At 41.2% G+C, this 24,563-nt stretch overlaps 1 protein-coding gene across 6 annotated transcripts in view; it reads left to right on the top strand.

Moving 5' to 3' along the window:
- Positions 1 to 149: 149 nt before the first annotated feature.
- Positions 150 to 24,563, top strand: part of GARRE1 (granule associated Rac and RHOG effector 1) — a 60,098-nt gene continuing 35,684 nt past the window's right edge. For 2 of the 6 annotated variants that reach the window (XM_065847988.2, XM_065847985.2), the window contains exon 1: positions 150 to 238. The gene's annotated coding sequence lies outside the window, so the exon portion shown is untranslated. Of the gene's footprint in view, positions 239 to 925; positions 1,025 to 5,183; positions 5,714 to 5,888; positions 6,093 to 24,563 lie in introns of those variants that run through there. The other 4 variants (XM_065847986.2, XM_071814333.1, XM_071814334.1 and 1 more) reach the window with 4 other exon arrangements.

Below are 24,563 nucleotides of genomic sequence, written 5' to 3'. Positions count from 1 at the left end.
CGGTCACCCACACCTCCTTCTCCTCCCCGTCGCCTCCCTCCCTCCCGCCTGCCGCACACCCCACATCCCTCACCCCTCAGCCGCCCACCGCCCGCCCTCTCCCGCCTTCCCCTTCCCGCTGTCACTCGCGGCTCCGCCCGCCCCCTGGCCCGGCCCCTCCCCGGCGCCCGGCGGAGGAGCCGCCGTTTCCGGAGTACACAGAGCGGGGCTGGCGGCGCGGTGGGGCTGTCGCGGGCAGGTGAGTGAGCGCGGCCGCCGATCCCCTGCTCCCGCCGGCCGGCCCCGCGGCGAGGGCTGGCCCCGGCCGCTGCCCGCGGGCGGCCGGCAGCAGCCCCGCAGCCCGGCCGGCGGGGCCCTGGCTGTGCGAGGCACCGGGCTGGCATGGACGGCGTTACCGCCGCTCCTCCCTTCCCGGGCGCCGAGGGGGACGGGGCGCGGAGGAGGGCAACGGCCGCTCGGGGGAGCCCCCTGGGCCGCGGCGGGGGGCACCGGCAGGGGCCGGGAGGAGCAGCCGGCGGCGCCTGTGAGGAGCCCCGGCCGGGAGGAGGGAGGCGGTGGTTGCCCCGGGGCGCGGCCCGGGGGTTGTCGCCGCGCTCCCTCGGCGCGGCCGGGCCGGGCCGGGCCGGCCCTGTGGCGGCGGGGACAGCCCGGGCACGGCGCGGGCGCGCAGCCCGGGTGGTGGCGAGGCTGCGGCCGCCCGCCTCACCCCCCCTCACCACCTCCGTGACCCGTGTGTGGGCAGCGCGGCGGGGGCTGGGACTGCGCCTGCGGGAATTCCTGCGCACCTTCCTGCTAAATAGTGACCCGCGGCCGCCCGGGGCGCCAGCCTGCCGCGGCCCGGCAGCGAGACCCCGCCGGGGGGGCCTCGCCTCAGGGCGGCGCTGCCCTGGCCCGGCCCCGCCGGCTCCAGGCGGTGAGGCGGCCCCGCCGGCCGTGCGGCCTCCGGATGGTGCGGGTGGGACCTGCCCCTCGGGAGGGCTGGCACGCCGGTCCCCGGGAGCAGACCCCTCTCACGGTGCCCGCGGTGAGTGTTCTTGGAGCCCCCGGCCCGCAGGCCCGCGGGCAGGAGCGGCTCCGTCCTGGCGGCCCCTGCAGTGGGCTGTGCTTGTGCGGGTTTCTCACCTGATGCTGGCTGCAAGTGCTGTTTGTTGTCATCCAGGCTTGTCTGTGGTACGTTGTGTGCATATGGTAAGCGCAAGCAGAAGATGATAACTCTCATTTTGGGCTGTAGCTTAAAACTTTACCAATATACCTTTGCTTGTCCCTACTTGAGGGGTTTTGTTGTTTGAATGGAGAGGAAATGGTGCAGAGATATATTTGTCAGGTGAATGTTGGCTTAGAAACGTGGAAGAAGTGAAAAGACCGTGTTTGTGTGTTTTATGTGAGATTATAAACCTAGTTACAGGTATAAATCAGCAATTATTATCATTATTATTGGTTTTATAGAGGAATAGATGTCTGGGTGTCTTGAAGAGTGGTGTACGTGAGTTGTGTGAAGCCGTAAACAACTGCTTGGCGTTTCAGAGTTGGTTAGTCTGTGGCTCCAGAGGCACACACAGCTGGCGAGAGGTTGAGGCTTGGTTCCCAAAATGTCACTGCATCTTGTAATTGCCTGTGTGGCTGTTGGATAATCTTAAATCTAGAGGTTGGGGAAAAGGTTGCTGTGGATTTTAAGGCTATTGTTGCCTGATGTTTCTGTTTTCTCAGCCCATGTTGTCTCTCAAAGGTGGAATGGTGCTCTTGAGGAACTGATGTTGTTTTCTGTGGGTGATGGGCAGCTGAAGCTCCCTCGAAACTCTCTCCTTCCCTCACCTCTCAGAGGTATGTGGTATGTGTAGTGTAGCTCCCAGCCACATGAAGGTTTTGGTATGTAAGCTCGAGGGATCAGGAGTGTTGGCTGATCTCGGCATGTGCACAGGTGCTATTTGTGTATCACGGATATCAACGTGATTTTTGCACTTGACTGGAGTCTTCTGCCAGGCAGTGTTTCACCAGAAAATAAGATGGACCCTTCCTCTACAAAGAATTGCTATTTTTCTGAGTTCAAGACTTGTACAAGGTTTTATTTTCTTCTTTCATTTGATGTTCTGTGCTTTTGCTCCTAGAAGAAAGGACTTCCTAAGTATTTAATCTGCGGTTGCTGAAAAAGGTGTGTTTCAGGCCAACAGACGTGTTTCTGGTGCTTCATGGAACATTTGGGGTGTGAGGATCCCATCTGGATGCAGCAGGATGCAGCATTTGGGGTGTGAGGATCCCATCAGGATGCAGCCACTGCTTCCCATTTACCTTGTGGTGCTGCTTCCTAGGGCAGTGTAAGGCATAAATCCTTCTGTTGGTGTTTTGCCTTCTTACTCAGGGGTGTTAGGAGACTGGAAATAGTGCATACAGGGAATATTTTTTCTAGTTAAAGTCTTCTGAGACTCTAAAATTTGATTAACAGTTAAATAACCCCTCATACAAAGTAATACGAAAATATCTGCTACAGATGTTTAAAAGAGAAGTCTAGGTTTCTTCCATGTCTTAGATGTCAACTTGTATTTGATCACTTGAACCTTTTTTGACTTGAATCTTATTTTGGGGTATTTTTTTCTCCTGCTGTCTCCAACCTGAGAGCTTCCCCCCTACCACTTCTTCCCACTGTTTTACTTTTCAAGGCCTCTTCTTCCCCAGCATACAAATGATGGCCAGTTTTTCTTAGTAGTAAAACAACTGTATTTTTGCTGTCCTATAAGGTATAAGTAAGCATCCCTTTATACCCCAAATTGACTGTAATTTTTAAGTGCTGCCACTTGCCTCTCGTTACTCAAAACAGGATTGTGTCAAGAGAAATTGTGCTGCTGCTTTTGTTTATATAGTAGTAGTGTAATAGGAAAAGACTTGTTCTTGGTAGAATGAATGCTGGTACATCAGAAATCCTGCTAATGATAGTGATTAATGGGTGCTGCTCAAAATAGCTATCACTGCTGATATGACTAATTGTGCCACATGAAAAGAGCTCCTTTATTCCCAGTAATCTCAAGGTGTTTCTACAGTTTTAGAGAAATACCTGATCCATACAGACAGATAAATGCACGGTGAAATGCAGAACTTGCAGTGAAGTGTGGCAATTCTTTAAGAGCTTGCTGCTGCGCTGCAAAACCACTTGGGGCTTAAAATGAAGAATATCTTCTTGTGGTTACTGTAGGTAGATAGAATATTATTACTGGAATTGGATGTTAGCCAGAACAACACCCTGCATGTTGCAAACAATGCCAGAGTATTGTTAGTAGCTATAGAAGGGGGTTTATATCATACAAGAAAGATGACATTTCCAGCAGCATGGGTAACCTCATCACAAAACATCATACTGGGTCTGGCTCAGAAAGCAACTGGCTCTGCTAGGCTTGACAAAATCTACATTATAGTTGGTTCAGTCCTCCTCGAGCTTGGTGATATGTCTGGATTAGTGTTTCTTAACATTCATTGGCCTTTGGGTAACAACAATTTATTAGTAACATGCCACAGGCAATCTTGTGCTTTCCAGGCAATATCGTATTCCAGATCCTGTTTAGATTTTGTGTGTATTGTGGCTGAAAGCAATGCTGGAGGCTTGTTTGGGGAGTGCAGATCTAAACCACGGAAGGTGCTGTTTCTTGATATCTGTGAAATCTAAAGTTCTGCCTGGTAGGATGAAAAAATATTTTGGAAGTGAAGTTGCATTTGTTAAAGATGGGTTCCAAACTCACTGAGAAGAAGTTAGTAGTAGTTGTGTTTTGTTGTGCCTCTGGCTTTGTGTGGGTTTCTTCTCTTCTGCCGTTTGTGTACCTCAGGATAATTTCATGGCAGGAGAGGTTCAGACGTTCATCCATTCTGCCCTGAAAGAAACTATTAAGGTGTGCATGTGGGGAAGTAGGAGGCATTCGTTTCACAAATACTGCTTTGCAGGTTAATTGCTGATTAGGTCTAATATAATCCCAGTCTTCCAGTGTTCTGTGAATAAACCGTTTTGGTCTAGTCCTTGGATTTTGCCAAAACAGTAGTTAAAAAAGAAAAAAAAAATCTATGAAACTTCAAAAAATTGACTGTGTTAATGAGGTGTGTTTCTACTTTGAAGTGCTCTAATGTGACAAGACAAATAATTTTGAGAACTGTGGTTATGAAATATCAATCAATCTTATACCCAGTTGTAATTAATGAAGATTAATATGTTGATTACTTAAGATAAATTTTGGGGGATTGATCTGTGAGGTTCTGTTAAGGTCATGAACTTTGCATGACGAAAAGGGACTTCAGGGACCTGGACCGGAGCAGGAGAAAGTGTGGGAAACTGCAGAACAGAAATGCTGGTTAAGGCTTGAAGAATGAAAGAAAAGGGCTGAAAAGGGGCTTGTGAAGTACTCCAGGTGTGGCTGGGGGAATCCTGAGATGTCTGTGAGTGAAGATCAGCGTGGGTTTATCTGAGATGGGAGTAACTGGGGCTCTGTGAGGCTTTCAGGCGTGTTCAAGGGCCTTTATAGCCAGTCAGAGGTTTCTCCAGCGGTGGTGTTGCATACCAGCGGTGGTACATTGGCTTCAGTCTCATGATAACAAATGACAGGTAATCAGGGCAAGCACCTGTGACAACTCTTTTTATAAACAATTCAGGTTTGAAGTGGGATATTCTGGGCCTTTGCTTTTAAGAAGTATTTTCACAAAGGAAAGAAATACTCTCCCTTCTAAGGAAAGCCCTCACAGGACAACACGGTAGCACTAATAGAGTTTTTGCTGTATTAGCTAAACAACAAAGCAAAAGTAGCAGTCGGTGTTTTTAAAAATTTTCCCTTGTGTGTTTTTGCTGTTACGGTTGCATCAGATAAAATAATTCCTTCGGAAACATCTTTACAATACCTCTCTAAATTGTGACCAATTCCTGATTATGTTTTTAGTAAAATTTTCTCCTTGGAATGTCTGATGCATATTTTCTGTTCTAAGCTAGCTAGATTTTCACTGTCTTGCAACATAGCTGTATTCCTGCTTTGTAGTCTTTTGTTTCTTGCTTTTCTAATGGTTTTCTGCTTTTTCAAGTGGTTAGGGTTTTTTGGTCGATGTGACCAATGTGTTTTGCTTTATATAGTCATGTTTCAGTGAGGTAATTGTCAGATGCTAATGTTTTCTAGTAAGCCTTTCTGTATGATAGCATTGCAAAAGATTATTTGGAACATTTAAACAGGAAGATCCATCTACCACCTTGTCAGCCACCCCTTCTCAGGTTTGGATATTCTATTTTTGTTCTTTTCTAATACTGAATGTGTGTTGGTCAGAAAGTTATAAGGGAACATGTCAACTGGTGGTTTAATTACAGAATTCTAGGTGTGATCATCGCTTAGTTATGCACTCAAAGCTGACATTTAAATGGTACTGTCTGACTACAGACAATTCCTCCCAGGCGTTGTGCAGCATACTCTGTAGTCTGGGAACGGAACAAAACACCTCAACTTCACCAGTTTCTGAATGTGAGGGAAAATTTGTTTCCCTTGCTAGAAATAATACTATTTAACTTTTAATCTTTAATGCTTTATCCTAATGTGCTGTATTGTGGGAACTTTAAAGCAGCGTATGGAATGTGCTGGAGAGGAGAGAAGAGTAGGAAGGATGGACCATGGTAGACCTTTTCTCCATTTACTTCTCCACAGGCATCCCTAATGTGATTCATTCATGTGAGAGTTATCTAGTAATGAAATACATCTTTAATACTGTAAGTAACTGAGTGGTTTTAGTTTCCTAAGTAGATTACCTGACTGTGGTAACTTGGTGTGTTTGTGAGTTTCTGGATAGTATTGGGAATTCCTCTGGGTTTACTGGGGTAAAATTCCATCCTTTGAAGCATGTCTACGTGGTCTGTCTGATACCAGGATATTTAATGTTCCTAGGTTGTTTTTTGTTTATGAAAGTTGAACTTCCTGCTCGTCTGTACAGATTACAGAACTTGGCTGATTGTGCCTTAGAAGAACAGTTTGAGTCCAAGCACAAGAGCTTCCCTGGAGAAAGATAAAGCACCTGAATGCCTACAGCTCACATTCCAGAAAAATCTGGAGATCTTTTAAGTGTTGCTTCCCAAGAGTCTCAAGCACAAGGTAATAATTTTAAAAGTTCCTTAAAAACACTTGAAGCTGGCAATCTCATCCTGAAGAAGCTAGACATTCCTTTTATGTGTCCCCTACATGTACCAGAAATGCTGAAAACCAGTGAAAGCTGCACTGATGAGAAAGGGCAGACACATAAACACTCTTCTTGTTGAAAGACTTTTCTTGTATCTGCATCTTCACAGCTTGAGTAAAAAGACTGAGTATCGCAGGGGAAAGATCACTTTGGGTAAATGTAATACTGTGCCAGGCTCCAGAAGATTTGAGGAACATAATCTCTTTCTGTTGAGTATTTAAATGTTTGTCTCAGAATTCTATTTGCAAGTCTTGCACCAGATGGTATTATGTAGAAGGAGGAAGAGGCTACCTAAAAATTTAATTCTTCTCAATCTGTGTGTTCTTCTGCCTGCATCTTGCAGAGTAACTTCAATGCAGAATGAAATAGTTATCCCCAAATGCTCAGAAGGAGCCACATTTGTCAAATGAAGGTAAAAAATGATTGCAGCTTATCATCATTTTGTAACAACACCTGTGTTTAGTAAAAGGTGGAAAGATTCTGAAGTTAGAAGAATTTTTTTTGTGGGAGGGAAGAACAGCAATAGCCCCTGCTGTTGATGGTCTGCAATTCTTTGTCCAAGTAGGAATTGAACACCAGGTGGGGTAGAATAGTGTTACCTAAAACTGTGCAAAGACGTACTACAGAACCCAACTTCATCAGTGCGTGTTTCATAGCTCCAGAATAAACTTTATTTAGCCACTTACCCAAGGCATAGTTAGATGTGTTTTTTTGTCTGAGCAACACAGTTTGCAAATATTTAAATAGTAAGGTAATAAGATACACCCGTTTTCCTACATGGGACGAATATTTACAAGCAGATGATGTAATCAAGAAATTTAATATGGTGCTGAAAAATAGGTGTACTGCTAAATATGCATGTATCATTCTATTTAATAAATGAAAGGTTTTAGCTTTTCTGAAAGCCAAGAGAAGGAAAACGTTGTGTAAGATTTGGTGGTGACTGGAATTTTTTCAGTAGTGCAAATGAAATCATTAAGGCTACCAGGTGGCTGCTGTTGTAGCAGGAAAGGAGAGGTTTGAGTGGATACTCATACATTCTTCACTTAGAGAGAGCAAACTGGGCATACTTTGCTAACCCACAAATGCACTGGCTTTCTGGGCAGCTCTTGGTGTAGAAACACAAGTTATGGTACAAGCAAGGTTTTGGTTGCACTTCTGTTTTAGCCATTCTTGAAGAGAAGCTGTTGAAGTTTATGTATAGAAGGGCAGAATAGGTTAATGAAAAATTAAATTCCCTAAATTAATGCAAGTGTAAGTGGATTTTTAATTCTGTGGCTTATTTTTCTGAAGAGACTTGTTTGCTGATGAAAATGGTAGGGGGTGCTGGGAGGAAATGTCAACTATTAGAATGAAATCCTGAAAAAAAACAGCTCGTATACTGTTATTGGGAATACGCTTGGTTTTGCGCTGGAATTTTGGAAGAGTCCTTACTTGAAGAGCTTTCAGTCTTTCTGTCTTGCGTTGCTTTCAGGAGGAGAATGAAAACATTTTCTCGCAAGCAATCCTATTAGACCTCATAATAAACTTCTTTGTCTAACCATTGTAATAATTTCCAGAGCGACAGATTGTGATGTCAAATTCAGCACTTTGACCTCATTTCTGGTGTAAAGAGGGGAGTGAGTATTGTGAAGTTTGAGACAGGTTATTACAAAATAACTTCAGTAATTAGCAAAATTGGTATAAAATTTGGCTACAGTTTAACATGGGTTTGTTCACAAGTTCTTCTAAGCAGATAAAATTTATGAACCATAATTTAAATCTTATCTCTCATATAATGTTTGATCTTAAAACTGCAACAGTAATTTGGGTCGTGGGACAGCGCATGGTGTAGTTGGGCAGTCTTTGGTCAAGTGCACTTATTGCTTTGTCTGTGTGGAAAAGTGGTGCGTTAGACCTGTGCTATTTTGCAATTAATCTGCTGCTTGCTTTTGTGGTTAGAAAGGATCCTGGTCTGGTTAAGTGAAATCTATTGCTCTGCAGATGTTACTGGACATGAAATCTGTTGAAAACCACTAATGATACATTTTTTGTTTTTATATAGGAAAGTTACATTTTTGTGGCGATGGACTGGTATGATAGAATAAATCTGTAGTTGACACACGAGATTTAGTGAAGTGTTTTTTTGGGAAAAGTGCATTTTCTTCCTTTGAAGACGCAGCAGGAAAATACTTTTTTTTTTTTTTCCATTTTTGTTTCTGGAACAGTTGCGTTTTAGGAGGTTTAATTAAGATTGTCTGATAGAGTCAGATAAATGAATAACAGACTATGATTTGCCTCTCAGTTATGTTTCCCTCAACATGTGTTAAAAGACTCTAGCTCTTCTCCATCTCTGCCTCCTCTTTCCATATCAGGGTGACCATGAGGGCTGCAGAGGTCCCTTTCAAATCACACTGTCTTTCCAGCATCAGGAGGTGTTTTTGTCACTGAATCTCTAACACTAAGTTGTTGCTGGTCAGATGTCAGAGAATTACTACTCCAAAACCTTTCATGGTGTCTTTGATTCTGAATGCTTTTCTGAAGACTGTTCTTTAATCGAGACATTGTTGGACTCATCGCGGGTGTGTGAATTGCTGTTGCTTACAGATGCCAGAGTTCAGGGTTGAATAGCTCCTCTGGCTTTATAAGTACAAGATATGAAGTTTAATTTGTTCCTCAGCAGCCACACAGAGTTTGCTTATGCACATCACATGTGGAGTTTTGTGACAGTTCATTGTGCTTTTAAACTCAACTTCTCAAGTTAGTTTCTGAGGAAATAGCTATAGATTAGTATGTTGCTGTTGGTCTCTTCAGAATCACCTCTCCTTATAGTCTTTATTCACTGTTTTGTGTTTTAGTGTGTGCCTTTCCATCCCTTGCACTTTGGGGGATTATTGATGGAAAACAGCTGTCTGGACTCTGCCTCCTCTTGTGTTCCAGCACCTTTTGCTGTGTGTTTGTTCCACCTGAAAGGCCTTCACGGCCACCAGCTTTGTGCTTTGTGATAGTTGAAGGTGACTGCTGCTAGTATGACTGATAACATCTGCTTGATCTTAAGTTGTGGTTTGCTTGTTCTTTTTCCTGAGACATTCACATTTTTATGGGCTTTTTCACAGTGCAGCCAGTGGATGCTTTTCTCTGATATAATATATTGTTACTGATATTTTAAGATGCATCCTGAAACAGGAGAGAATTATCTATTTCCGTCAGTGACTTTCTCCTAAAAAGTTCTATCTGTATTTTGTTCTGAAATTGTTTTAGCACAGATGAGGCAGTTTCTTTTCAAAAATTCTTGTAATTTCAGGGAAGTAATATATTGTGTCTTCCTTGCTTATGCTATTTGGTATATTCTGTTCTGGAACGTGAGTTGCTCGTCTCTGCTGTGTTGATTGTTTTTCACTGCACATTAAAAAGAAAAGAGTAAATATAGTTTATAAATTTTTCTACAGTACATAATTATGCTCCTTTTCATTTAACTTAAGGTTTTGTACATGATACAGTCCTCAAAATTACAAGAGTAGGTAGGAAGGTATGCTGTATTTTGATCTAGTTGCTCAGTGTGTTGAGGAATAAATTATAATATGACTGCAGGACATCTTGCATGCTCTATCTATGCTAAATATTTTTCTCTAAAATGAATCCTAATGTGAACAAAGTTAAACTGGTGTAATTTGGAACAGTAGACGTGGAGCAAATATTATGCAACTAGATAAGAGAGAATATTGATCATAGTGCTTGGTAGCATGTGAAAAACGTGATTGTGCCTGAGAGCACTGTTGACTTAATGGACTTCTTATCCCTCATTTAGCTGTCTCTAAAGGTTTGTGTGGTGAGGGTTTGTGGTGGTGTTCTTTTTTTTTGTTTTACATCACACCGTTGACTTAAGACCTGTAGTTCATTGGCTTTGCTTACCTCGCACTGTCACAGGCAGAGTGTGTTTTGGCCAAAGGACAGTGTTGTGAGGGACAGGACCTGAACTAGTCCAAACCTGCTGATCTCAGAAGACCCACTTAATATATTCTGAGAAATGTAGGGAATAGTAATTGCAGCTGTAGAATATCCCTTGGACAGGGGAAGCATTTGACAAGTTGACTGACTTATACCAATGTGTCCTCAAACGCTAGATACCCTTGTCTTAGAACTGCTGTGTGTTCCTGCACTAAGATCTTCTGTATCTTTTAGATAAGAACCAGCATTTTAAGAACTAATACTATGAAACTGATGCTTTGTAGTTGATGTGAAGGGAAGATTTGGGGTTTTTTGTTTTCACTGGTGAAATTATTTTCTTTCTAGAACTGCTACTGATGTTCCCACATACGGAAAGTATTGGCTCAGCTTGGACCGTTGGTAAGCTGTAGGTTGTGTGGCAGGTCCTTGTGGCTTCCTTGCACCTCCACCAGAATGCCTCTCCTTTTGCTTTCTTCTTGTTTGTTTTCTATCTTCAAAGGTTTTGGTTTCTCCTAAATACCTTCATATTGAAGACTATGGTGAGGAACATAGCAAGAGCAACTACTCATAGTCATAAATTCAATGAGTAATCGTTGAGATTACTCAATGTCGTCTTTTAAAATTAACAATTAAGTAAAAAACTTTCCATTCACTTATGAAGAATAAGCTTAAATCAGACACAAATGAGGATACAAGACACAGATTTTTACAGCATTGGCACATGTTAAAAACCCAGATGCCACAAGATATTTTCACTGACTTTTTTTTTTTTTTCTTGTAGTTATCTTCTAGGAACTTACTAGTATAGATTGCTTAATATAACATTTAAATTGGTTATATTAGTAGTGAATAAGTGCTACTTCTGACTAAAACAAATTGACTGTCTTGTCCAAAATATGGACAAAGAAGTGTTTAGGGAAATGGAGTCTGTGTGTTTCAACTTCAGAGGCAAAGAAATGCCAGCATCACCACCTGAAAGATATGAAACGCAGTCCATGGAAGAATTTTCTATTCCAGACAGAAAATAATATGTTATCTGTAAGAGGAGATAAGACTCCATTTTATAAGTGGGCTATACCGTTTAAAATTACTTGCTGATATTCATACAGCAACTCAAAAAGCAGCAGAATGCCTTACTAACAGCATTTGAGAGCCCTAAAATAGTTTAATCTCTATTTTGAATATCATCATGTTGATACCCTATAAAGAAAACCATCGGTTTCATTACCAAGCACACAGTCATCTGATTTTCCTTATGCTGCTGAATCCATCACTCTCCTTTTCTCCCTGTGATTATTTCGGTTTCTCCTTTTGCTGCCTTTTTTCCTGCCTTACGCTTAATTCACGTTTAAAACTGTCCTGTTTGTGCGTATTACACAGTGAGGATTGGAATGTTAGCTGAAAGATGGGGAGAGAAATCTGCCGTGCTGAAAATGTGAAAGATTTCCTGTTGTTCTCAACTCCATTTGGTAGGAGTGTCAGTGGCCGTGCCACTGAGTGCTGCTTAACTCCTCTGCCGCTCAGCAATGCAGGAGCGGTGCTGGAGGAGAAAAATGCCTTGATGTATCAAATAATACTCTGATTGTAGTCAGTCCCAGTTCTGACTGTAGTACACATTGTTCCTAACAAAATAATACGTGAGAAAAGTGGTGTGGTCTGCTCTAGCTGCACAGTGTTACTGGACACCTTGAAGGGAGGTAGTTATTTCTCCTAGAGTGGAAGTTTTGAGAAAATGATTCATTGAAATTCGAATACTTTAATAAAGAAAACCATATATCATGTAATATGCACATAAGAGCTGTTATGTGTATGCGGGAAATATGTATTCTGGATAAAAACTAATACATAGATACCTTAGTGTGTTGTAAGAATGCATCTCTAATACTGTGGTTTTTTAAGCTTGCTGGAGTGGATCTAAAAGGAGGAAATCAAAATTGAAAATTGGACCAATGTTGTTGAATTGAAAGCAAGGAAGTTATATTTTTAGTGTTCAAAAGTTGCAGGTGACTACACACATGACATTATAATAGCTTTTTGAAAAGAAGATGCAAAAAAATAAATGTAGCGTGCTGGTGTTTATCCGTTGGAGCGTTCCCTGAGACGTTTCTACAACTATATATTGTAGGCTTATGTGGGATATAGAAGTTGTAATTGCCTAGCAGAATAGCTCTAGAAATAGAGCAAGATCTTTACAGAGCTCTGGAAGGCAAGAATATTAGTAGCTGTAGGAACACAGTTTTTTAGGGGTGGAAATCCTTCCTGCAAAGGTGTGTTGGCTGTTTTGTCTGATTGTGCCATAGCGATTTGCACTTTCTGCTGCCGTCAGTAATTTGGGAGCAGAGTATGTGCAAGTTCAGGTTTTCATCACAAGATTGCCTAATGGAGAAAAAATGTGGAAGATGATGTATTATCTACAAACCGAGAACACAGTAAAGAACTGGAGTGGACCGTTAATTGTTCTGTAGGGGACTGTTGTTGTGCTGTTTATCTTAAAGCAGACGGAAGGTGAACTTTTATCTTAAACATCATGTTTACTAGATCAGGTAACTATTTTGTAGATCATGTTAATATAGGTAATATTTAAGTGTATTTTTTTTTTAATATAATAACTGTATTGTTAAATACCAAACGAAACAATCAGCCATTATGATGGTAGTTTCTTCATGCTCCAGTACTGAGAGCAGCAGTAACAGTGTTGCTGTTAGCACTGTGATGGCTTCACCTGATGGTGCTGCTGGGCTCGAAGTGGGCAGCATTATTTTTCAGAAATCCTTCTCAGATTTCCTTTCAGAAATTAAAAAAACCCAAACGTTTTTGGTGAGCTTAATTTTTTTTTTTCAGATGCTCACTGAGTAATTTGAACGTTTCATATAAACAATTGTACATTAAAAGGGTTGTTTTGACTTAGTAGAATGTTTATTGCATGCTCTATCCAAAATTAAGCACAAATATTCATCCATCTCCAGCCTGTGTCAGTGATTGTACTCCAGGAGCCCTTTCCCTATGAAATAGGGATTTTTTAAATGGTGTCAAATATGGATTTACTTCAGTACGTGCTTGGTTTTCATTCTTTGTGAGTAACGAAGAATATTCGTACATGACTAAAACCACCTATCCTATGTTTCCACAAGTTTATGAAAGATGGGAGTGGAAAGAGTTTTGAAAAAGTAAAGAGCTTCTTAGTGCTGTCCTCAGTAAAGACTTCAGAATTGCTTCTGTAACTTTGTTTCTAAGGGTAGAGACTGTTGGAAAATGTTTTAAAATTATATTTAAATTGACAGGCAATATTAGTTTTTTAATTATATATTTTATGGAGACCACAGTAATAAAATGCTTAATGAATTTAATGTTTTGAAATGGGTGGTTGGGCTGTGGTGCTGTGATACTCTTTTTCCATTCGAATAACAGTATCCTTTTGAAAACATACTTGCAAATATTTTCCTAGTGCTATGATAGATTTTTGTGGCTGTCATTCATTGACACGAGAACCTCTGTGAGGTTTTTGGAGATGTTTCCAGTCTTTATTTTGGGGTGGGGCGGAGAAGTTTTCAAAGATTGACCCTTAAGACTCAGTGAAGCTACCATTCAAAATACTTCATTATAACATCCTTTCTTCTGAGGGAAGGGCACTCCTGACTTGCAATTACTATTTATGTTGACAATGTAAGGAAGGAAAGTGGCGTTACCCCCCCAGCAACCATCTAGGAATGAATCTCATGTCAGATTGCGCTGCCTCTGTTACTGTGCTAACTTTTGCTTCATAAAATAAATGGATCCAATAAGTGTGTTGATCACTTTTGACTTCCTGATTTCTATATTTGTTGTTGCCAGTCCATTTCAAAATCCAGCTCTGCTACCTTAAAGTTCTCACACTTGTTTTTCTCTAGCCTGATTGATGTTCACTTATCTGCTTTTATTCTTAATTGCTAGAGGCTTTCCTCCCACGTGCGCTATTCATTTTCTGTGGAACTACCAATAAATTCACACGATACCCTGCTGAGAATAGGATGGAAACTGAAGGAGTGGGAGAGAGAAAGTAGAACAAACTAGCAATATTTATTAGAACTGCCTGTGCAGACCAGTGCAAAACAAACTGTATTGATTGTAAAACATGTTGATAACATGTATATAAATTTAACAAAACACAGCTTAACACTCTGTGTCTTAGTTCAAGGATTATTCCTCCTTTCCTGATTTTACTCGTGTGGTCAAGTTGTCCCAAAGCTGATTAAGTTGTCCCATAACTGATTATGTCTTAAATATAATTCAGAAAGTAATTTTGTGAAGCACCGGGGCAATTGCTTTGCTATTAGCATCCTAGGCTGACTAATTTTCTGATTAATCAACAGAAAGTCATATCCATATAGTTGGCCTTGTTTTGAAAGGCTAACTACTAGCTTGGTATAAGCAGTATAAATATTTTGGTATGTGGATACACTGGAATTTGCCCTTTTTTTTAATTTTTATTTTTAAAACTGTGTGCTAAGCGGGGCGTTGCTGATACTCCCTAACGCCCAGTGACAAATGGGCTCCTCTCTGCAGGGTTCGCGCAGTGACGGATGTTCCCTCCATGCTGTGTGGGGACGTCTTTTCTGGGACTGAAAGAGCTGATTTTGGGGTTGGCAGAAGAGTCTGGCACGTGGCTGCTGAAAACGAGCTGTGTGTTGTACCTGTGCAGCCGGGACGGGTACGGCTGAGCCCGGCAGCCTTGGGACACGGGCTGGAAACTTCTTGGCTTTCAGCACTTTGGAGACAGAAAGGTCTTTTTTCGTTCTTTGGGGATCTGCTCTGTATCCAAGTGCTTTTGTGGGAGAATGTGTGCGTGGAGCAACGTTTGTTTTTAGCAACTGCACAAATTGTGTAAAATTGCTAAAAATATGAAAGAGGGTATGGATAGTGCTAATTAAAAATATAAATTTTGATCTCTGCCATTGTGGGCTAGAGTGACGTCTGATCCAGTAGGCCATTTTTATTTTAATTTATATTCTGTAAAAAATGTTCTAGAATAGATGGCAAACAAATGACTTATTTCGTTGTCACAAAAGTCCAAACAATTTTAAGCAAAGTGGTTCTCATAAATAGATGGTGTCAGATGAGAAGATGCCTCTGTAATAAAACCCTGTGATTTGTTGCAGTTGAGAGAGGTTCTCCTGCCCCTCTACTCTGCCCTGGTGAGACCACACCTGGAATATTGTGTCCAGTTGTGGCCCCTCAATTCCAGAAGGACAGGGAACTGCTGGAGAGAGTCCAGCGCAGGGCAACAAAGATGCTGAAGGGAGTGGAGCATCTCCCGTGTGAGGAAAGGCTGAGGGAGCTGGGGCTCTGGAGCTGGAGAAGAAGAGACTGAGGGGGGACCTCATTAATGTTTACAGATATCTAAAGGGTGAGTGTCAGGAGGATGGAGCCAGGCTCTTCTGGGTGACAACCAATGATAGGACAAGGGGTAATGGGTTCAAACTGGAACACAAGAGGTTCCACTTAAATTTGAGGAGAAACTTCTTCTCAGTGAGGGTGTCAGAGCCTGGCCCAGGCTGCCCAGGGAGGTTGTGGAGTCTCCTTCTCTGCAGACATTCAAACCCGCCTGGACACCTTCCTGTGGAACCTCAGCTGGGTGTTCCTGCTCCATGGGGGGATTGCACTGGATGAGCTTTCCAGGTCCCTTCCAACCCCTGACATTCTGGGATTCTGTAAGGCTTTAGCTTAGTACCCACAGATACTCTCCAAGTATCAGTAATTGCTGGAAGTTAAATGCTTTGCTTTGCAAACTACCCTGGAATGCAGATCTGTTGTATTTTAAGGTCTTTATCTAAACCTTGTAACAAATGAAGCTGTTTCATTGCAGTGGAGTATTGACAGTGGTATTGAAAACCTCTTTTTCAGAGAACCTATATTGCACAAATACTGTATGTTTCTAAAACTCTTAAAAGTAATGTAAAATTATCCTCAACAATAAACGTACAGTTATATATTCTGACAGGTTCTGTGTGCTATCCTGACTATAGGAAGCAGAGTTTGCAACGTGAAGGATATTTGATTTAAAAAATTGGGATAAGGGTCGCGAATTGTACGCTAGAAATAGAAATTAAGATTAGAGGTTATGTTTCAGGCATGGAGCTGTCTCTGGGGGGGAGCAGAACAAGGTTACTTCAAGGTTTGGAGCCTGGCTGGGGGATGGGGAGAAGGGAGGAAATCCAACAGTGGCTAAAAATGGTGCCTGGGGGGGTTGCAGTAATATATAAAGTAGAAGTTGCCAGGCTTCACCTCCATGCTTAGTGCTGTGTGTTGTAGCCTTCTCCTCGCTGGTGCCGGATCAGCCATGGCCAGTGCCTGGTACCAGTGGGGTGGTCCTGGCCGTCAGCACAAGCAGTCCTGCTGGTTTAAAGGTCACTTTTTGCAAATGTAATGCTTAAGAAATACATTTGAAAGGGGTTTGGCCAGATCCATAATAGATGCATCAGCTGGTATTGAAACATTGCTTAAAAGTATTTGGCATCTTTGCAGTGTCTTGTGGTTGGCAGAGCGTTACTGTGTCGCAATGTCTGCAGCAGAAAACCCGTTGTCAACATAAGTTACTGGGAAGGAGTGTCAGTGTGCTTTAAATCACCTGAACAGAATTGAAATGTAAGCATAGGCTTTCATGTTGATAATAATTTTTTAGTGTAGTTGACAGAGCGGAAGATACCACTTAAAATTTTAAGTGTGTCTTTCCAGTCTTCATTTGTGAAGAAAATTTAGCTGTTAATGAATATTGAGATACCATTGCATGTACTTAATTAGGTGTGAAGTGAGGATCTCCCACTGCTGCATGTGTGATTCGTCTTGGACTGTTGGTGTCAGATGCTTCGGGGGAACACACCTGAGTTTTCAGAAAGATCTAACAAATAACGAAAGCTTAAGATTAAATCTTTAGGTTTGCTTATGGATGCTTGATTTCTACTGAATAAATCAATCACATCATGCTTATCTCTTTTACAGATTAAAACATTCCATGTGTTTTGCTTTCAAACTGTATTATACCAGCATAAATATCCTATTGTATCCTCTGCTGGGCAAAAATTTCTTGCACAACTCAGTGCGGAAATATTGGCACATAACCTGGTGACAAATCGTGCACATGATTGAGGGCTTGTTTTTTATATAAAACTTTCAGGACACAGTAAGGTGGTCTGTCTGTGCTTCATAGGTTGTAATTAGGATTGATAATTATTTAACAATTGATAATTTTATTGGGAAATACTTGCAATGTTTTTTGGGAATGATTTGTAACTTAAGAACAACACATTTTTTTTAAAGGTAAAATCACAGTACATCAGTCAAATCCCATCAGTGTTTCTCTGAACATCAGTTTGACTGTTGTGTGCCTTTCCATGCCGTATACTTAATGTAGCGGCTTAAAGCCGGAAGCCAGAAAAGCTGTGTGTGCCGCTGAGACGTGCGGCAGAATTCCATGTATGCACTTGTTAGCAAGGAGCTCTTCTGGGAAGTTATTTATATTCTTTGGTAGCATCTACACTAGATATAAAAAAATGAGATTTGTTTTCTAAATGTGTGAGTTTATTTGTATTGAAAGAAATTAAACTTTGTTACTAAGTGTTAACCTTTTTAAAGAAGCAGGAGAACAGTAGTCTCTTACAATATTAAGGTATTTTGCTTTTCTTAATGAAAGGAAAATAACTTTAATCAAGCTCATCTTTCTAGGAAGAATATAGAAAATGAAAAAATCAAGTAACTAATTGCTTTTAAAACCAGAAGTTTCTCACAGCTGTGTCAGCGTGAGGAGTGGATGGAAGAGCCAGGCTTGCTCCAGCATTCCTCAGTCTGCAGCTTTTGATTTGAAGTTGACCTGTGGCCTATTTTGGCATTTACATTATGTGGACAAAAGGCAACAAATTACCCTGTGGACTGAAATAGAAAGCAGGATGACTGAAGCAGCTCACGGGGGGCACTGGGTACGGGGTCTGGAAGACATGAGCTGCTGCTGTGGGGCAGTGGGTGATACCTGGGGGAGCACGGGCTGGCTGCACAGGGGCAAGAGGGGAGTCCTTTTGTCTCCAGTGCTTAACTTGAGTTTGAACTCGTTGTTAATGGCGTTTGCAGAAGATTGAGCAACTCAGGGAAGGTTTTTTTTTAGTTATCTTCTGTGTAAAGCAAGCGGAACAGCTAGACGAGAGCTAAGTTTCGGGTGTTCTTGGAGGGGGAAAGGTTATAGTTGGCAAGATTGGGCCCTATTTTTCGCTTTTGGTTTTTTATTAGAGACTTATGAACTGGAAGGGTATTACATTTCATCTTATAACTAATCATGTTTGACCCCAACTATACAGGTTGAGTTAGTGCTATTTTAAAAATCTCATCTATATTTAATTAAGACTTATACATCTGGTCTTAATGAGGAGAGGAACGCTGTGCCCAAGATGCATAAGGAGCTTTTTTAATAGGAAGAAATAAAGAAAGGTTATGAAGTATGCATGCTACCATTTCTACTTTTTTTAATCTTTATCATCTCAAATTACTTGTCATCACTGTTCCTTCATCAGCTACAGAAATTAGTTCTACATAATCTAATCTATTAAAACCCATGGATTTGTTAGAAATAAAGCACTTCGACAGTTCCAAAAGTCTGCTGTTACAAAGATCTAGTTCGAGGATGATTTTTAGAATTAAGGGTAAAACTATTCAACTACTACTATTTATGAAATTGCTATTTGTAGTAGTATTATATGATGCTTTTTTTGTATTATGTATACACCAATGTTTGGTTTTGTCATAGGAGAGAGACGGCTATTCACACTGGATTGCTCCAGTGTATTCATATCCTGTGACAGTGAATCAGATACTGCTGTCTATATACAGACTGAATTGCCAGCCAACTTTGTGCCCAAATATGGTAAACATAATTATGTTCATTTGCTGTAAAAATACATTCTCCTTAGTATAACATTTTCATGATTACAGTTTTCTGATAATTCCATAATTTTCGACATGAGAGGGAATGAAAGGCCTAATCATCATGTCCCTCTCTTCTGTATAGAATATCGTTTATTTTCCTGGGCAAAACTCCAGCTGTTCAGTGCTGAATCTAATGCTACTCAAATCCAGTAAGCCCAGAAACCGTTTGGAAAGTGTTGTGGGGATGCAGGAGTTGCGGTGCGGAGACACCAAGCTCTGTATTAGCTACATGACAAAAAAGCTCGTGGCCGCAACTGTCATGAGCCAGTAAGTGTGTGTGCTGAGGTCAGTTTTTCTGACATGTGCTCCTGTTACCTATTTTTGGAAATGAAAATCATATTTTGGAATACTTAATACTTTTCAAGTAGGAGACTTTCAATGAATGAGTTGGGGGAAAAGGCAAACATTAAGATAGATAAAGCTTGTACCCTGAACTGGAGAAAATAAATATTAGTAAATATTAGGTTAGGTTTTAATTTTAGTCACTAAGGAATAGTATGGTATATACTTATTAAATATGAAAAAGTGGATAGTTCACATGTGGAAATACGTGCTAATAGCAGCCACTTCATTTATATGAGTAGGTTACGGTTAGTATGTTTAATGCAACTAAGAAAACACATCTACAGGGCTTTTTCTTTCTCTTATGTAGTCTAATATCAAGAGAATGTTATAGATGTATTCTGTGGCAAGTGTAGAGAATTTAGAGGCAGCATAGTAATTTGGAAAAGGAAAGATTGTTGGTGTTGAGTTACTCCAAATATTTTTTGAAAGGTTTCATCATCCTTCTTGTAAACAGGAAAAAAAAAATCACATAAGGGCTTTATGGGATTTTCTGTACATAATCTGTTTTATGTTTCTGGTACTCAAAACTTCCTCCTACATTTAAGAGCTTTAAATGTGTAGATAATCTGTGATTTTTCCCTGCCTTGAAATCCTACTTTGGTCTAACACTAGCTTCAGTGCACGTTTTATTTTAGTGCTCTGTGTTTGGGTGTTCTTTTTAAGAAGTTGTGCAGCATCACAAAATGAGTTAAAACAGTGTAGAAATTTGGTTTAGGGATGTTTATTTCAGTGGAAAAATTCAAGTGTGTATATGCTAATAAGTGTGAGTAATGTGGCATTTATGAAATGTGCTATTTATGTTTGCAAGAGCAGCAAAATGGCTGGAAGCCATGTCTAAAAGTTGACATCTGATTTATCAATGAGGAAATGCTGCTGCTTCCGGAGCTTTTATAAACAGTATGTCACTGTGATATACCTTGTTCAGGTGGAGGGAGTAAGAAGGTAAAAGTGACCACAGTGATTCAGATTTAAAAACTGATCCAACTCAACCTTCTTTATCCCATTAAGTTATAAATGGATACCCTGGGGAAGGCAAGAACAGGGTGGATTTGTGAGCTACACTTATTTAAAACTCTGTCTTCAACAGTTTGCTGCATATAGGATTTCCTGGGCCTGTGGTTAGTCTACCTAGTAAACCGAAAGAGCCCCTCTGGAAAAAAAGAGCGATAAAGAGACCAGAATCTCCTGCTAAATTTGATGTGTGGGTAAATGATGGATTTATGTGGTGGCATAATTATGTTTCTGGCTTTCCCAACAGTGATGCTCCCTTCCAAATTCCTTTGCTAATAATTTGTAACATAAGATTTACTCTTCTGACTCCACAATTCCGTCTCAGGGTGACATTTTAGCAAAACCAGTCAGGTGTAACACCAAGATCATCTTCCTAGGTGGTAATGATCAGGCCAGAGCCAATCATTTTGTGTGTGAGGCTGGGATTGTATGAGTTGATAAATGTATGCATAATGAATCTAGTCTCTTATTTTAGTCCCTCAGTCCTGTAAAGTTATGCCATTCTTTGTATGTGTGTGTATATATATAGTAGTGCATATAGTATGTCATGCTTAAACGCTTGGGCTCTTACTCCCATTTGTCTTTCCAAGTCTTGTTTAAAATCTGATTTGTTTGGGGCAATGAAAACCTCCTCAGAAGAACCTGTCCTTTGAAAGATGTATTGAAGGTAGCCTATACAGAATGTCTTTCAATTACTTCTCTTAAGTACTTTGCCAAAGGGTGGGAATTACTTCAATTTTTCTGGGTACAGAAGCTTTTTATGCAGTATTTGAGTCCATGGGCAAATAGTTTTAAGCCAGTGGGACTAAAAGTCTATGTAGAGCCCTCTGCTTGGTTTCTTCAGCTGCACTGGCTCAGCAGTATCTAGGTCTTCAAGGCGATTTCCTAAACCTCTTCAACAAATTTCAGTAGAAGTTTTTAGCACACATTTTACAATGTGTATTGAAAACTTCTCTTCCCAGTGAATGATACTGAAAAATACATATGGCATTTGCTTATACCGGAAAGCTGCAATTAATGATTTAAGGAGGTACTTGAGTATATGAGAGATACCACTAACTTTAGTGGAACTAAGTGTATGCTTAAGTCCGTTGCTGAAGTGAGCCCAAAGGTTAAGCTGCATCCAGGTTTAAGATGTCTACTATGCCATTATAGGGTTGTAGTTATTTGTTTTTGCTGTTCTTTGTTGTGTTGTGTTCTCCCCCATGTAAAAGATGGTCTGCAGAAACATGGGAAATTGTGATTTTTGTGGTTATTACAGAACTGTTTTCTTAATGCTCATTTTCTTTACATTTTAACAAGGAAATACCATCCTAGACTCTGTGCTTACTGTGTTTAGAAGTGAAAGTGCAATCAGGAGTGACAAGGTAAAGAACAGTCTAACACAGGTGGCTTGTCCCATAGCTCAGAAAGACTTTTAAGTGCACATATGATGTTTGAGGTGGGTTTGCAAGGAAAGACTTGGGAGGGGTAGCTGCATGGGAGTTATGTCAAATGGCCATAGCTGGACCATGATACACAAGCCTGACCAAGTAATATTCCTGTTCTGCATACGCTCTAATTGAATGTTTCTGTAGTTCAGCCTTTTCTTGCTCTCATCCCTTCAGCAGGAAGAGAAATGTGTGGCTGAAAAGGCCATTTGTAGGAATAGACGTTAACTTCTTATCAAGACATTTCTAAAAGTTGTCAGTGCTCTGTCCCTTCCTTGAAACCATGGCCTTCAGTTCTTTACTGGGTTTTGAAGGGTGTGTTTTCCGCTGGCTGGCTGTGACATGTGCTTTCTGAGTGAGAGGCGTCTGTTCCCAGCAGTCCTGCGGGCACTGACCAGCACCCCGGAGTTCTGCAGGGGGTATTTTCTGGGAGGCAGAGCTGTGCCTTTTCTGCAGAAAGCTTGTGCTGTTCATACTCGCTCTTACTGTGGTCTCATGAATCTTTTCTTCATCTTAGCATGTTTTACTGCCCCGATGAGAGAGCAGGAGGGAGTGTGCTGGTGGCCACTGTGAAGTGCACCCTTTTGGGAGGTGAGACACGGAGTCTTGAGTCTCCTCTGGCTGACAGTCACATCGCATGGGAATTTCTCATGCTGGGTGCAAATGCTTTGTTAGGCTACTGTATCAAAAGAATTGACATTGTTTTCTTGTCTGTCTCTTCTGCACCCACAGTTCTCTTTCAAAAGGGAACTGGTCCTGCTTTCAAAATAGATAACCTAAGCACCTATTGCCAAGGGAGGATTGAAACAGTGATCCTGATCTGACACAGGCATCTATTTTTGACATTCAGGGAGGCACCCTCATCTGAAAGAAGGTCTGGTTTAACACATTCCTTTTGCTAGCTTTTCCTTTTGCTGTCATACGTTATTGCTGAGACTTCAATTAGTGCTGTTTGGTGTGTTATATATTTTACTTCAAACAAAATGTGAGAAGTCTCCTGATGTACTGAAGGCTCTGCCTTGGAAAAATCCAGCTCAGGATTGTCCTTTAGGGCATCTAGCATAGATGTGCTTGTAGAGGATTTTTTCAGTATAAGTGCAAAAGGCACAAATTGGCACAAATAAGTTAATAGCTTTTTTAAGGAGGATCATTTTGAAGGGAAAAAGGCTCTGACAAAGACATACTAGGTAAGTGAAAATAGTGTTTGACTTAATAAGACCAAGTTGCTGGAGCCTTCCACTTAGGTTTAACAAATCTCCATGCTTCTGTTTGTGATTGTTTCACTGGCAGATGAAATCAGTTTCTGTTGGTTTATTTAGTTTGTATACATTTCAATAGCGTGCTCCAGATGATGATTCTAGTTAAACTGCAGTAACTACATATTCCCTGTGGAACAATGTCCTGGGAGCTGTGCTCCCCGCCTGGTGGGGAGACACTGAATCGCTTCTAACACCCATCTGACCCTGGAGTAGTCCAGAGAGCGGGCCAGAGCATCTGGCCAGTCGGTATTAGGAAGGGGGATGTTTCCAACAGGACCTTCATGGGTTCAGTAAGGATTGGCTTGCATACTTTTTTTGTTATGTGTTGATTTTTTCCTCCAACTGTTCTGGGCAAGCAGCCAAAAGGAATCCCAATAAGCAATTCATGAGCTAACAACAACTGAAATGATATTGGTATAACAGGCTATTTCTGTCTTCTCCTTTCTCGCCCTGTCCTCCTCTAATAGGAGATTTTTTTACAATTTGGATAACAAATAAAAGAACCATAGGAGATGCCGCTGTGTCCTAGTGGCTGCTGCTCACCCTGTTAGAAAGGCTGTTGGCCTTGAAAAGCAAGGCTGGTTTTCCCTTCTGGCACCTGCCCAGAGGCCACCGGGGTTTGGTGCCGCGCATGTCCAGCCAAGGGCTGAGCCAGCGGGACGCGTGGCCTCCCCACGCCGGGCTCGGGCTGCTGGGGTCCATCTGAGCCTGGAGAGAGTCCTGCGAAACCAAAAGCCTCCTCTGCCCTGGTGGTGAAGATAATTAAACCTGTCAACCCCTGCAAAAGCATTTGCGTGCTTTAAGTATTTATGATGTGTTGGTATGAAATTACAGGTGCAAAATAACGTGGTTGATATCAGAGATTAATGCATATTTTCTGCCAGTCAGCATTACTTAGAGGTGGCTGTTCTTGTCAACTGAAAAGTCTAATTTTGAAAACATGGTTTCAGCTCTTGTATTATTCTGAGAACTTTTATGACCATTAAAAATGAAAACAATTTTTTAAAGTCCCCACACTTAATTGTATGTATGTTCTTTTTATCGATGTATTGAATACCTTATACAGTGACAATTTTAATATTAGTAGCTGTGGTGTCTTAATTGAGAGTGGAGATGATGTAGTTGGAATCTAATTTCTCGGGTTATGAAATTTGTTACTGAAATTCTAATATTCTTTATATTGGATCTCTGGTATGTGGATTCCAATTTCTAATCTTTTTGAATGGATGTGTTTTGTAAATGCCAAGCACACTGTAGCTATAGATGTAAGCTGTCTTTAGTTTGGGATAGCACAAAATGAATCAACTCCCAGTTAAAATCTGTAGATTACTATATTGATGTCTGTCTTCAACCCCCCCGGCCGTCCAAAAGTAGTTGGGATTACTTGACTGTTTTTCTTAACCTGTTTATTTACAAGGATCCTGACGAGTTTATTTGGGGAAAGATTTTCCACTACTTGTCTTAGTTC

The sequence above is a fragment of the Patagioenas fasciata genome, chromosome 13 (assembly GCF_037038585.1).
Source record: "Patagioenas fasciata isolate bPatFas1 chromosome 13, bPatFas1.hap1, whole genome shotgun sequence".
Classification (NCBI taxonomy): Eukaryota; Metazoa; Chordata; class Aves; order Columbiformes; family Columbidae; genus Patagioenas; species Patagioenas fasciata.
This window is presented reverse-complemented; position numbering and strand designations above follow the sequence as displayed.